General features: G+C 53.3%; 1 protein-coding gene across 7 annotated transcripts in view; it reads left to right on the forward strand.

Moving 5' to 3' along the window:
- Positions 1-13,622, forward strand: part of PALD1 (phosphatase domain containing paladin 1) — a 74,771-nt gene that overhangs the window by 9,934 nt on the left and 51,215 nt on the right. Inside the window, exon 1 of one of the 7 annotated variants that reach the window (XM_047825880.1) lies at positions 6,502-6,629. The exons of the other annotated variants lie outside the window; for them this stretch is intronic. The gene's annotated coding sequence lies outside the window, so the exon portion shown is untranslated. Of the gene's footprint in view, positions 1-6,501; positions 6,630-13,622 lie in introns of those variants that run through there. 7 annotated transcript variants of the gene reach the window in all.

Raw genomic sequence — 13,622 nt, forward strand, 5'->3', positions numbered from 1 at the left:
GGTCTTGGGAGGTCGTGGAAGCTCTGCATCTGTGGAGCTTGTTTGAAGGGAAGGGTAGAATAGTGGTGTTCCTGGAATCTGCCTATAGTAGCTCTTAAACCCACTTCTTGTGGGGATCAGGCGTTTGGCACTAACAGGTGGGTTTTGCTCAGTTCGCACAGATGCTGTTGACATGAACATGGTCCCGACTCCTAAGAGGCTGGGCCTCTGGGCACATCCAGGCTGCCATGGGCTATGTATGGGGTGGCTCAGTTCTCCACCCCACCCCCTCCTCTGTTTGAACCACCACCTTTGTTTGTCCCATGTGCAATGATGTCATTTGGCCTTCACAGAAGAGGAACTCGGTTGTAAACAAACTTCAGCAGACTTCAGCCCCAAATGGCATGGCAGTGCTTGCTTACGAGGTCGCTCAGATGACCCAGGGCATGCTCTCATTACTTTTTTTTAAAAAATTGAGGTGAAATTCACATTACACAGAATTAACCATTGCAAACATTTTTTTCTTTGTGTTTATTTTTGAGAGAGAGAGAGAGAGAGAGACAGAGCGAGCGAGCATGTGCACAAGTTGGAGAGGGGCAGAGAGGGAGACACAGAATTGGAAGGAAGCAGGCTTCAGGCTCTGAGCCATCAGCACAGAGTTCCATGCGGGGCTCAAACTCACAAACTGCTAGATCCTGACCTGAGCCGATGTCGGACGCTTCTCCGATCGAGCCACCCAGGCGCCCCTTTTTGCTGAATAATAAAACCACTGTATGGATATACCACATTTCCACATGTTTTAATCCGTGTATCAGTTCATGGACATTTGGGGTGTTTCCACCTTTTGCTTGCTGTGAATGGTGCTGCTGTGAACATGGGTGTACAAGTATTTGTTTGGATGCCTGTTTTTAGTTCTCTTGGGTATATTCCTAGGAATGGCATTTCTGGGTCATACGGTAATTAATTCTATGTTTAACTTTTTGGGTTTGATATTCGGCAATTAGATAGTGGTGATGGTTGCACAACATTGTGAAGGTACCAAATGCCACCGAATTTGTACTTTAAAAGGGTGACTTTTATGGCGTGTGCATTAAATCCCAGTAAAAAAAGAGACCGAGCTCACAGATCCCAGAGCAGACATCCGTGGAGTCTGGATTGAGTCACGTTGTCAGTGCTGGAAAGCCCATGGTCCTGCGTTGCCTCGTGGGGTCCTGCAGACTTCCTGCGTGGTGGGGACGTCGGGTCCCAGCTCCATGGTCCCTGTTTGGGGTGCTAGGTGAGAGCGGTAGGAACCCAGTGGGCCAGCTGGCCGCCTGCCCTCCACCTTAGCTCATTCCGTGTCTTTCTGGCTTCTCATCGACAGGTATTCACAGCAGAACTCTGTTCCCTCGGTTTCCCCATCTGTGAAGTGGGCCTGTGAGCAGCCGGCCTTGGCCGTGGCCCAGGCTCTGTGGGCAGGGGAAGCCTGGAGACGTGCCGTGCTGACTTCCCCTCTGGATCCACTTTTTCCCTCTCTGTCTCTCGTATCGCTTTCCCCACGGGCCTCAGGACCAGCTCGTCTTTCTTGGCAGGTCTCCAGGGCCTGCTGCTTTCTTCTGAGGCTGCTGCGGGGGGCGCGAGACCGTGGCTCTCTTGTCTGCTGGGTCCTCACTGCACGCTTGCCTCCCCCCGTCTGTCTCATCTCGTTCTTTAGGCCAAATACCTGAGTCATCCATTCCTCTGTTTCTCCCACGCCTCCGCAGGCCCTGTCGGCCTCCCTCTCACAGCGGATCCAGGGTGAACCTTTTCCCTCACCTTCCCCACGCCACTGGCCGAGCCTCCAGGGTCCCTGGCGGACTCCACACAGGTCCCTTTTCTTCCACCTTTGTTCCCCCCTCATTCCCCGACAGATTCTTCTAACGTAGCAGCCAGGGTGACCTTGTTAGGATGTGAAAGTCAGAGCAAGGCATTTCTCTGCCCAGGGGCTCTGGTGGCTCCCCATTTGCTCACAGGGAGAGCCAGCCTCCTTAGTGTGGCCTCCAGGACATCCCCATCTAATACCCACCCCCTCACCCACTCTACACCACCCAAACTGCCTCATGGCTCCTCCAACCCACTGGGAACACCCCCACCTCAGGGCCTTTGCACAGGCTGTCACCTCCACCTGGGATGCTTTTCCTCCAGAGAGCCGCATAGCTTCCCATCCTACTTCCTTCAGATCTTTACTCCAATGCGAAGCCTCCCTTAGATACCCCGTCCAAAATCTCATGTCTCACCCCCATAACCCTTTTCTTTCTTATCACTGTCACCTCTCCATACACTATATATTTTACTAACTTATATACCATGTTTCTGTGCCTCCAGCTAGCATGTGTAAGGCAGGATTTTTGTTCTGTGTTGTCAGCTCCTAGAACAAATTCTCCCTCCTAGGAGATGCCCCAGAAACATTTGGAGGATGTGTGCCTGAAGAGGGCACGAATTAGCCCATTTTATAGATGGGGGAACTGAGTCTCAGGTTGACCTGAATCTAGTCTCTTGACTCCCATCCAGTTCAGTGTTCTTTTGCTGAGCCATGGTTTCTACCTCCTTCTCCCTGTATCCCTGTTTCCAGGGAAAGCCATGCTAAACCGTGTGGGTTTAGGCGCTAGGTGTTAGGCGCTAGGCGCTGAGCTTCGCAGATTAGATGACTTTATTTCGATTTGAATCTCACAGTGTCTTGAGAAGAAGGAACTGTCATTGACCCCACTGTACAGACAAGGAGGCGGAGCCATTTCATATGGGCAGAAGGGACAAAGATCGATAACTTCTTAAACCAGTGAAGATGTGGGGACACTGGCCCCCTTTTTTAAAAAATTTTTTTAATGTTTATTTATTTTTGAGACAGAGAGAGACAGAGCATGAACAGGGGAGGGGCAGAGAGAGAGGGAGACACAGAATCCAAAGCAGGCTCCAGGCTCCGAGCTGTCAGCACAGAGCCCGACGCGGGGCTCGAACTCACGGACCGTGAGATCATGACCTGAGCCGAAGTCGGACGCTTAACCGACTGAGCCACCCGGGCGCCCCAACACTGGCCCTTTTAAGCAATGCTGGTTGCTGGGCAAAAGGCTGCCGACTTTTGGAAGATGGTGGAATCGACTACAGCTTTTACACGCACATTTTTATCTAAGCAGCGTGAATTCGGGTAGCCTGTTCTAAAGACGCAAACTATCAGGATGTGAGTCTGCGCACCGGGATTTTGTGGCCAGTGAGCTGGAGACCACATGGTCTTCTTTCAGTTCTGGGTTCTTCCCTCCCTCGGGGCATTTGCCCCTGCTGTGCCCTTTGCCTGGCATGCTTTCTCACGTGGCCCCAACCTTCCCCGTCCTCAGGTATCAGCACAGACCTTCTGTGACTATGGCACCTAAAATACATCTTTTCCCCACCTCGCTCGTTGCCTGTCTGAGCTTCCCAGTCCCGCATCACAATGTACACGGTGTGTCGTGATTGTATTTCTTTGTTGTCTCCCTCCATCCCTGTCTCCCTCTCTTTTCTCTCTCTTGTTGGAATGGATGCCTGCTCCATGAAGGGGCAGGACCGTGCTGGTTGGTTGACACGGGGGATACTTAGTGGCCATTAGCTGAAGGAGTGGTGCTACAATGAAATGGCGTGCCAGCATGAGACAGACGGGGTTGGGGTTCCGTGTATGAACTGGAGGGGCGTTTGTGTTGCCTACTTAAGGGGGAAGAAACCTTGTAGTTTACGAGGTGGGCTTAGAGGAGTATGGAAGGGCGTAAACTTTTTCTTTATAAATCCATCTGTCTTGGACAGCAAGTACACATACTTATGGAATAAAAAAGCCTGGCCAACAACAGGAAAAGAAATCAGAGAAGGAAAAAAAAAATGTACCCAATCAGAGGGAGCATCAGGATTGGAACCCCGGCCCTTCTGCCTCCCAGGCCACATTCTTCCGCACCACCCAACCCTTTCCACACACAGACTCTCTGTATAGCCTCGCTGCAGTCTTCAGAGGAAGGCGGAGTGTGAGTTACTAGCTGTTTGTTTTTCATTCTGTAAATCAAGATCTAATTCACAGACAGGAAGTCAGAGCATAGTTTGATGGATTGTAACAGGTGTATCACCTGGGTGACCCCCTATCCAGACCAAGATGTGGAACATTTTCAGCACCCTGTAAGGTTCCCCGGGGCCTCTTCCTGGTCAGCGGCCTGTCCCCACACTCTCAAGTGTCCGTGCTTTGGAGTGCCCTCCCGAGGGTTAGTCTTGCTCGCTCTTCTACTCTGTGTAAATGGAACCTGCGAATATGAACTGTTGTTATCTGGATTCTTCTGGCTTCTGTCTACGTGAACTCTGTGAGCTTCATCTGCGATGCTGCAGGCCTCGGCGGGTTGTCCCTTTTCATTGCTGCGTAGTATTCCCCCGTATAGGCGTACCACCACGTGCCGATTTTTCCCCGAGAGATGGGCTTCAGGCTTGTGTCCGGCTTTTTGTGACTGTGAAAAAGGCTGCTGAGCACCCCTGCCTGTCTCTTGGTGGACACACACACACACACACACACACACACACACACACACATTTACTTCTCTAGGATGTATGTATTCCCAGGGGTGCTTGCTGGGTGCTGGGATAGAAGGCTCATTTTACCAAGTAGGAAGCGAAGGAGACTTCAGAAGATCTGGAAGGGGGAAGGGACTTGCCCAAGGTGACACAGTGACCCAGGCCCTCTCACCCCTGTTCTTACCCACCTCCCGCCCCCAGGGTGCACCTGCTTCTCAACCCAGCCCTGTGGGTACGGTTGTCCGGCAGGCGTCCGTGTGGGGGGTGGGCCTCTGGAGGGTCGTATTTCCAGGTCTCCTTACACTGGGCAAGCCCACGGAGTTCTTGCTCATGCTCCTCCCCCGCCATCCCTGGCCCTAGAGATGGTGGGCGGGCCACAGTTTGCCTTCCTTGGTGGTGGGTGCTGGGACCGATGCGGAGCTATTGTTGTTTATTGGATGCTGAGGCTGGCCAGCTGGCCGGGCACAGGCTGGGATTGGCATGTTTCGGCTACCCTGGCATTTTTGGCCTGGGAGTGTAGTGTGTGCACGTGTGAGTGCATGTGCACACATGCACACACGAGGTGTGAGTGTGGCCCTGCATCTCACACTCACTGTGCTCCTGCCTTGTGCAGACCCCATCTCGTACTGGGAGGAGCCTGGCGGAGCGGTTTGGGCTGATCGGTGCACCCCTGACTCGGGCCCAGGAGGAATGCGTGTGCCTCTTTCCTCAGCACCCACCACCTAGGTCTCTGATGGCATGAGTTCCCTGGGAGGTGGTGCCTTTAGCTCTTTCCGTGCCTGTCCCACCTCTTGACCCTGAACTATCCAAGGGCGGGCACGACAATTAACATGGGCACCCACAAAAGCAGTTTTTTGAATGAGCCCTTTTAAAAATTAAGATAAAAAAAATATATATATATATATATATATACCATAAAGTGTGCCCTTTTAACCTTTTTTTTGTTTGTTTGTTTTTGAGAGAGAGTGTGCACAGGAGAGAGGCAGGGAGACAGAGAGAATTTCACGCAGGTTCATGCTCAGCGGAGAGCCTGATGCAGGGCTTGATCCCACGACCCTGGGATCATGACCTGAGCCGAAATCAAGAGTCAGACGCTCAGCCTCCTGAGCCTCCCAGGCGCCCCCACTTTTAACCATTTTTGATTGTACAGGTCGGTCGTGTTACGTACGTTCACGCTGTCGTGCACCCATCTCCACCGTGTCCAGAACTGTTTCCTTTTCTGAAACCAGACTTGGTGCCTGTGAAACGCTGACTCTCCACCACGGTATTATCCTCGGTTTACAGATAAGGGGATTAGGCTCAGAGAAGTTGAGTAAGTTGGCCAAGGTCACACAGCAGGTCTTAGGCCAGCCAGGATTGGAGGCCGGGTTGGCCTGCCGGCACAGCCCATGATCCGCATTCCCGCCCCCAGGGCAGTGCCCAGGCCAGGCTCAGAGTCATTTCCTTGAATGCTTCTTGTCACCTCTCCACAGCTGAGTGTGGAGCTGATCGGTGCCAGCTGGTGCTCAGGAAGCAGTGGCAGCGGCCCCTCCTCCCTGGCCGGGTCCTCGTGCCTGGGCCCCAGCTTCTGTTAAAAGCGCCTCTGTGGAGCAGCCACCCTGGGCGAGGCAGGGGTCTGCGGGGATGTGGTCCTCAGTGCCCCCCGGCACAAGGCTGGCAGGGGCCGCCGGGTCCAGGGCGGCTGACGGCAGGATGTCGCTGTTGGCAGGACTTTCCCTGTACGAACAGCCAGCCACCAGGAGCTTCTGGATCCAGAGGATAGATAAACAGGAAGAGGGAGAAACTTAAAAATATTTTTCTTCCCCTGCTGTGCCCTGGTGTTTTCTCCCTGCCCTGCCCTCGGTCGCCAGAGGCTTAAAGTGGCCGAGTTCTTCCCCCGACCAGGAGCCGCCCAGAGGCCTGGAGAGCCAAGCAGGCGGGTTTCAGGTCTTAGGGTTTCAAGTTTTGTTTTGCCTGGTGGGCTGGGATGAGCCTGGGCGTTAGGGCCAGGCGGGCCCGAGTTTGAATCCTGGCTCCGCTGTTCCTTTGCCGTGTGATCTAGGCCAGGCCACCGGCCCGGCCGTGGGGCGGAATGGCGGTGATACGTGGCCCGCGGGAGAGTCTGGAGGGATAGCACAGCGGTGGGTATTTGTTGGGCGCTGGCTGGCTGTGTGTGTGCAGGCGGGCGTGTACCACGAGCACTCTCTCTGTGAATCCTCACGGCCCTCAGAGCAGGCCTGGTTCTTGTCTTCATCTGACGGATGTTGGAGCACAGAGAGGTTGAGCGTTTCTGTCGAGATCACACCGCTGGCGGTGGCGGAGCTGAGGCCGAAACACGGTCCGTGACCTCCGCGCCCTGCCGTGCTATGGTCTGGCGTCACGTACACAGCGAGGCACACGGTACCATGGGTATCGCGAATTTCTTTCCCTTCTCCTGTACAGAGAAACCCGGTGTAGTTGGGGGTGCGGGGCGGTGGGGTGAGGCCTGCGGAGCTTTGGGCCCCAGTGGTCCCGGAGTCATATCTAGCCCTTGCTGAGGTGGCTCCCCGTGTGTTGCCTCTTCCAGGCAGCCCTCTTAGGTTGACGCAGGGCATCATCATGCAGCTCTACTGTTGCCCCGGTCTGGGCAGCACGCCTCACCCCACAGAGCAACATCCTGACTCTCTGGCACAGCCCCCGGGTCAGTTGAGGCTCACCCCAACCCCACCGCATCCTGTATTCTGGCCTCACAAGTACCTTGATACTTCTAGGAGACTGCCCAGTGCCAGGCATTTCTTCCTCCATTCCTTCTGCTGTTTCCTCCGTGCAGAATGCCTTTCTTGTCTGTCAAATGTTGCTCATCCTTCAAGGTCCAGCTCGGTGGTCTCCTCTTCCAGGAAGGCTCCCGTGAGTTCCCGACCCTGAATTAACATCTCCCTCCTCTGTGCAGCTCAGTGTAGTGGGAGAGGTCCTAGAGTGCCTGTCCTGTTGTCAATCTCTCTGAGCCTCAGTTTCCGTATCTGTGGACTGGGGATAAAAGGAGTGGGGGAGAGGAGAAAGCCAGGATTTTCTCATTCCGGCCTGTGTGGACTTGGCTAGAGCCCAGTGAGGAATGGCCCTCTTAGGGTTAACTCCTTGCCATGTCAGGGACGGAAGCAAGGGCAACAGAGGGTGAAATGAAGTCACTTCCCTGCCTGGGGGTCTGCCATGTGCCTGGCCTTCTGCATAAATCCTGTTTCCTCCTTGGCCTCCATGTGCCCACCCACTCCTGGCTCCCATGACCCCGAAGGTCACCAGCAGGTGGGGCTCCCGATGGAATGTTGGCCTGTCATTCATCCGGCGAGGTCACTTCCTGTCTGGATCAGCCGTCCACCTTTCCTGCCATAGCCTTCCACGTAGAGGTTTCATGGGAGTGATGGGTGTGGGTTTCAAAGGAGGCTACCTGAGGTCAAGTCCAATGTCCAGCCTGCACTGTACTCTGGGGGGCATTTCCTTGGGGGGCTCTGTGGGCATCCCCCAGGGCTGTCCCTCAGGCTCCTGGGCCTCCAGCTCTTCCTCTGTGGAACCTGGGGGGAGGGGCTGTGTGTCAGAGGAGCTCAGAGCACTCACTGGGTCAGGCCAGGACATCCATGACCTCATTTAACCCTTTCTCCGCCTTAGGGAAACAGGCTCAGGAGGCGGCCCAGGCTTCTGGTGGGGGACAGTGCTAGGGTCCTCGCAGGTCTTTCTGACTCCGACACCCAAATGATTTCCATGGGAAGGTGTTGAGCTTCCCAGCAGTAGCAACTCAGGAGAACCCTCACTCCTGTGACCTTTTTCTGTGGGGTCCGGGGCTCTTCTTTTTTCTATCAATAGTATATGTTCATTCTAGAAAAATCAGAGAAAATAAACATAGGCAGGGAGATTAGGGGACCCATCCATGACTCCAGTGTCCAGGGATAACTCTGGTTCACCATTCATGTTTGGAGATTTATCCTTGCGGACATTTCTCGTGTGTGTGTGTGTGTGTGTGTGTGTGTGTGTGTGTATGTGTGTGTACCCTTTACACTGTATCTTTTTTCCCTAACTAAACATACAATAGATACTTCCCTATGTGAGTGAGTAAACTGTTACTTCTTGCATTTGAAACGTTTAAATTGGAGTTGACCATGCACAGAAAAGTACACACATCCCAAGTATACAGCTTGATGATTCTACAAAATGAGGAGAGCCTCCCTCAGGTCAAGGAACGGAATTTTTCCAGCACCCGGACCCCTGCATCTCATCACCACCCCCTCCTTCCTGCCGCAGATGGGACACCTTGTCTGAGTTTTAGGGGAACGGAATCATATAGTATGTGTTTATGTTGGCTTTTTTTTCACTCCACATTCTTTTAAGTGACGTTCCTCAGACACTCTTTCCATTTTAATGACTGCATGATGACGGCCACGATACATTGGACTTTGACCACTGTTGATGTGAAAGATGTTTTGTCTTTGGCTAACGTAAGCAAAGCTATGTGGGACAGTTCTGTGGCCATATCTCTGATTGTTGCCTTTGAATCAGTTGATAGGAGATTTGCTGGAAGTTCTGAAGGTATTTTAGAATTGGTGCCAGATTGGCCGCTAGGGGGCAGTGCTAGTTTGCATCCCGCCAGGTTGCTTGGGAGAGAGCGGACCCCAGGCCCCCATGCTGGCATTGGGTGTTTTCCTGCTGTTGTGCCTGTGTATACCATGATAGGCAATATGTGGCATTTCATGGTTTCCAGAGTTCAAATTACAAGTTAGGTTGAACATTTTTACCCTCACATTTACCGTCCATTTGTATCTCTCTTCTGTTGGGTTGTTGGGGTTTTCTGGGTTTTTTTTCTGTTATGCCCTCGAGATGTACTTGTTTTCCTGTTTGAAAAAAGGTACATTGAATATGATAAATAATAGAAATATGTCAAAACTATATTTATCCGGTTTGCCTTTTGCCTTTCAGCTTTGTGGTTTTCCTGTGTTGGTTAAAAGCTGACCATTTTTAAAAGATTTTTATAAGTAATCTGTAGACCCATCGTGGGGCTCAAACTCATGACCCTGAGATCAAGAGTTGCAGGCTCAACCAGGTGCTCCTGCAGATCACTTTAATGTGCGGTTTAACAGCAGACACTTGGGTTCTCATATCTGCTCCCGCGTTCAACTGTTGTGATACGTTGCTTCGATTGAAGTATGTGAAGAAAATCCAGCTCCACACAGATAGGTGGTTGGAAAAGGAAGGAGCATTTTATTAGCCTCTGGGTATTTTCTTTTGACACTACGTAACAATTCAGCATGTGATAGTTTCTTACAGGTCGGTTGAAATGCAGGATCTGCAAACATATTAAGGAATTTTTCCTATTTCATTGCATTAAAAGCCATGGGACTATCTTGCACTCTGAGTGGATCTTTTTCATTTTTTATTTTTTATTAAATTTTTTTAATGTTTATTTATTTTTGATAGAGAGAGACAGAGCATGAGCGGGAGAGGGGCAGAGGGAGGGGGAGACACAGAATCCGAAGCAGGCTCCAGGCTCTGAGCTGTCAGCACAGAGCCCGACGCGGGGCTCGAACTCACGAACCGTGAGATCATGACCTGAGCCGAAGTCGGACACTCAACTGACTGAGCCACCCAGGCGCCCCTCTGAGTGGATCTTTGACACAGGTGTGGTTTTGTAACATCACATAGGGGTCATTGGGAAAATATCGGTTCCCTGGGTTATACCTATCTTCCAAATTTAGACGTTTCGGCAATTTTCAGAAATTACATACGTTAACATCGTCCCCCATATCATCGCAAACTCTTTGTGTTTTGAGAGGCTGTCAGACTCACGGTGGCTGATGCAAGTTTTCCGAGACTCTGATGTTTCCCTTTAAGCTCAAACTTGATCATTGGCAACAAATGCCATCGGTTGCCTTCCTCGAAAGGACAGGCTTGCCTGGTTCATTTTGAGAAAATGTCCGCCAGATACCCAATTCTGAATAACTGGCGTCTGTCTGTCTGTCTGTCGGCTGGTTTTCTGTGCACAAAGAGGCTAGTTTGGCAGACAGCTCTGGTGGGCTCACGAGTGCCGTCCCCCCAGACACCTGTCGTACCCCCACACAGCCCAGGTACGCACCGTCATCACACAGAACAGTAGCGAGAAGACGTGTATGCAAGGCTGAGCTTCAGTGAAGTGAGCTCTTCTGCTTCATCCAGGACCTCCTTAGGTGACACTGGCATGTTCTGTCACTGTGAGTGACTCGGGCAGCCTAGTTCAGGGCCAGTGTGCTGCCTCTTGCTGAGTTTTACCTGCTGCCGTGGCTTTGCCTCCATCACTACAGTGAGACAGCAGGGACATCTCGGAGCTGTCCTGAGAACAGCGTTGACCTTGTGGACTCCTGGAAGGTGTTAGGGCCCCCGGTCCTGCAGGGCGTGCCGTCGGAGCTGTGGACCAGATGGTAGGTGAACGGCCTCAGCTCAGTGCTTGGGCCCGTCTGGGGCTCCGGGGTATCGTGCCCGCTGCCGCCGTCATCCTCTCCCCGCTAACAGACCTGAGGCCGCACCTCGGGGGGTGGTGGTGGAGATGTTAAGCCGTTTGGGGTTAGAATTTCGTCGTTTGTGATTTCAGATCCTGGTCAAGCTGCTAGTGTGTTTGGTCCTCAGGAGTGAGTGAAGAGCCCAGGGGAGTTCTTAGGGACCCCGCTCTTCTTGTCCCTCTGGGAGGCGGGGGGAGTGTGAGTCAACGGGAGAGACCCGGGGGTCTCAGCCAGGCGATTCCCCTGCAAGGGTGGGGCCTGTTTCTCAGACAGGGGGCCCTCAGAGTCGTCCTCCCCGCTTCCTGGCCTGAAGGGGCCTCCACAGCCTCCTGCCTTCATGGCCCTTCCTCACAAACCTCCTCCCAGCCCCCACTTTCTTAGGGCAGTCGAAACGTGGCTGCATTTACAGAGTGCCTGTTGCGTTCTGGGCCCGGGGCTAAACCCTCCTGTACTGTCTCATTTATGCGCACAGCGTGGACACCCACAGAACCGATCTTTTGGTTGGGTGTTGTTGTTCCTGAAAAATCTGTCCGGTTTAGTTCATTCGGGTGGCTACATTGTGCCAAGCCCTGAGATGCCATCAGAGGCCAGCCCCCGCCCTGGCCTGGGGGGCTTCCGGGTGGCAAAAGCCATGCTGGGATGTGGTCTGGGGAAGGTGAAGGAGGCCTCCTGGTTCAGGGATGGGAGTCCGCGAGGCAGAGAGAGCCAGTGGGGCAGGAAGACGTGGAGTGCATGAACGCGAGGCCGGTGTGTGACCGGCAAACTTCATTTGCGGCTCAGCAAGGAAACTGACATCTGTGCGGTCACTGGAGGAAAGCTGACTGGGTTGGACCGATTGAGAGATGGGGCAGCCTTGTCCTGGATGGGTCATTTTTTTTAAACAGACTCTTTTTTTTCAACGTTTATTTATTTTTGGGACAGAGAGAGACAGAGCATGAACGGGGGAGGGGCAGAGAGAGAGGGAGACACAGAATCGGAAACAGGCTCCAGGCTCTGAGCCATCAGCCCAGAGCCTGACGCGGGGCTCGAACTCCCGGACCGCGAGATCGTGACCTGGCTGAAGTCGGACGCTTAACCGACTGCGCCACCCAGGCGCCCCATGGATGGGTCATTGTAAGAATTTTCAAAGGCCACAGTTTCTGCCCTGCATAGACTCTAGAACACCCCACCCCAACCCCCTGGGCTGTAAGAGGCACCTCTGCGTTATTCTTATTTTTGTCATTATTGCTAATTATTTGCAAAGGCCCGTTGAGATGTCTGCTCCAGGGATTGAAAGAATTTCACTTTGGCTCGAGGTTAGAGAACAAGGGTGGGAGTTGGGGAGCCGTAGGCCGAAGGGGAGGCTGGGTGTGCTTGGGGGGAGTCATGAATTGCTACGTGGTTCCTCCTTGGGTCTAAACTGACGTCTTTCATGCTGACCTGTCTCCTCTGCTTGGCGTGTTCCCTTCTGGGGAGCCGGAGAGCTCTTCCTCGGCAGGGTCTTTCCTGGCCCTGGGTGGACATGCTCCGTGAAGCAGATGGGCAGGGAGGTGCAGAAGAGAGGCGTAAGGAGACGCCTGGACCCGGCCCTGCTGTCGACTGTCCCTGTGACTGTGGGCAGTTGTCTGGTCTACTCTGGACCTCAGTTTTCTCTTCTATAAAGTGAGAGGAACAGACTGGGATCTCAAAGGTACATCTGACTCTGAGATGCATGTTCGTGAACAAGGTGGATTTAAACTGTGTATCGTGTGTGTGTGTGTGTGTGTGTGTGTGTGTGTGTGTGTGTGTGTGTGTTGGGCGGGACAAGGCCCAGGGCAGGTAGGCGCTGGTGGGAGCCCCTGCCCTGGGTACAGACCTGAAAGTTTTATCCTCCCCTCCCCCGCCCCCGGCCCTCCCCTGCCCCACCCTAGGGGACCCCTGTAGCAGGGTGACTTCCTTCATGTTTGTTCTGCAGCAAAGGCAGATGTTTCCTACAGCTGGCCACTCAGCCTCCTGCCCTATTTTTAGCTCCATTGTTACCCATCCAGGGCATCTGGCGGCCTGGGGTGTATGACAGGCTGTGGCCCTGGAAGCGGTTCTCTTTTCTGGGTCCAGTATGTTCTCTGCCTTCTACCAGGTCCGTGGCTTAAGTTTCCTTCATCTAGTGGGAAAGCGAGGGTAGCGTCGGGAGAAATGGGAGAGGGTGGCTGGGTGGTGCATGAGAAAGAGCCCGGGCTGTGGAACCAGAGGCCTGGTTCTGTTCTTATGTCATGCAGTAAACTCTCTGAGCCTCAGTTTTCCCGTCTGCTAAATGGCACAATTGCCTGTGCTTCTGCTTTTCTCGTAGGATTATTCTGAAGCTGAAATGGGACTGTGAATGTGGAATTTATTTAGGGGAATGATATTTGGGACCCACAACTATTGTGGGTTTAGCCCTGTGGCGGCCCTGGAGGAGCACTGGTCCAGAGTGGGGAGGTGAAGCATGTCCTTACCAAACCCCAGGCCAGGGAGCTCGAGGCTAAGGTTGCTGGGGTGCAGGCTGCACGCTGGCAGGCTTGGAGAAAGAGGGGGCATTCCCACTGGACGTTGACGGAGGGAGTGAGGGGGTGAGGGTGGGGGGGGGTGATGTCTCTGGTTGTGGGACCAGGGAGGACAGATGTAAGGGGGCAGGGAAGGGCTGGA

The sequence above is a fragment of the Prionailurus viverrinus genome, chromosome D2 (assembly GCF_022837055.1).
Source record: "Prionailurus viverrinus isolate Anna chromosome D2, UM_Priviv_1.0, whole genome shotgun sequence".
Taxonomy (NCBI): domain Eukaryota; kingdom Metazoa; phylum Chordata; class Mammalia; order Carnivora; family Felidae; genus Prionailurus; species Prionailurus viverrinus.